This window comes from Penaeus monodon, chromosome 33, assembly GCF_015228065.2.
Source record: "Penaeus monodon isolate SGIC_2016 chromosome 33, NSTDA_Pmon_1, whole genome shotgun sequence".
In the NCBI taxonomy this organism is placed as follows: Eukaryota; Metazoa; Arthropoda; class Malacostraca; order Decapoda; family Penaeidae; genus Penaeus; species Penaeus monodon.
In genome coordinates, this window is record NC_051418.1 from 4,319,237 (window position 1) to 4,319,584 (window position 348).

Below are 348 nucleotides of genomic sequence, written 5' to 3' on the forward strand. Positions count from 1 at the left end.
AGGGGTTCACATTGGACGGGGGGTCGGAGGGGGGGGGGGATAATGTGGGAGTTCTGTCAGCTGTTGCATTGAATTGAACAATGGCTGACATTGCTATTTTCACTGCTGACTGATTGTAGTATTTACGAATCTTTTTTAGACTCGTGGCTGGTCTTATTAATGCGCCTCAGGTGGTTGATGGAGGCTGCACCTGCGGGGGATAGGCGAGGAGTCACTTCTTTATTCATTTCCGTCAATACGGATGCACGCGGCAGGTTATACATAGAGTGTGTGCATTAATGATCCGGTTGGGCGCTTATGCACGGTAATGCGGTGGAGTTTGAAATTACGTTTTATTTAGTAATGGAA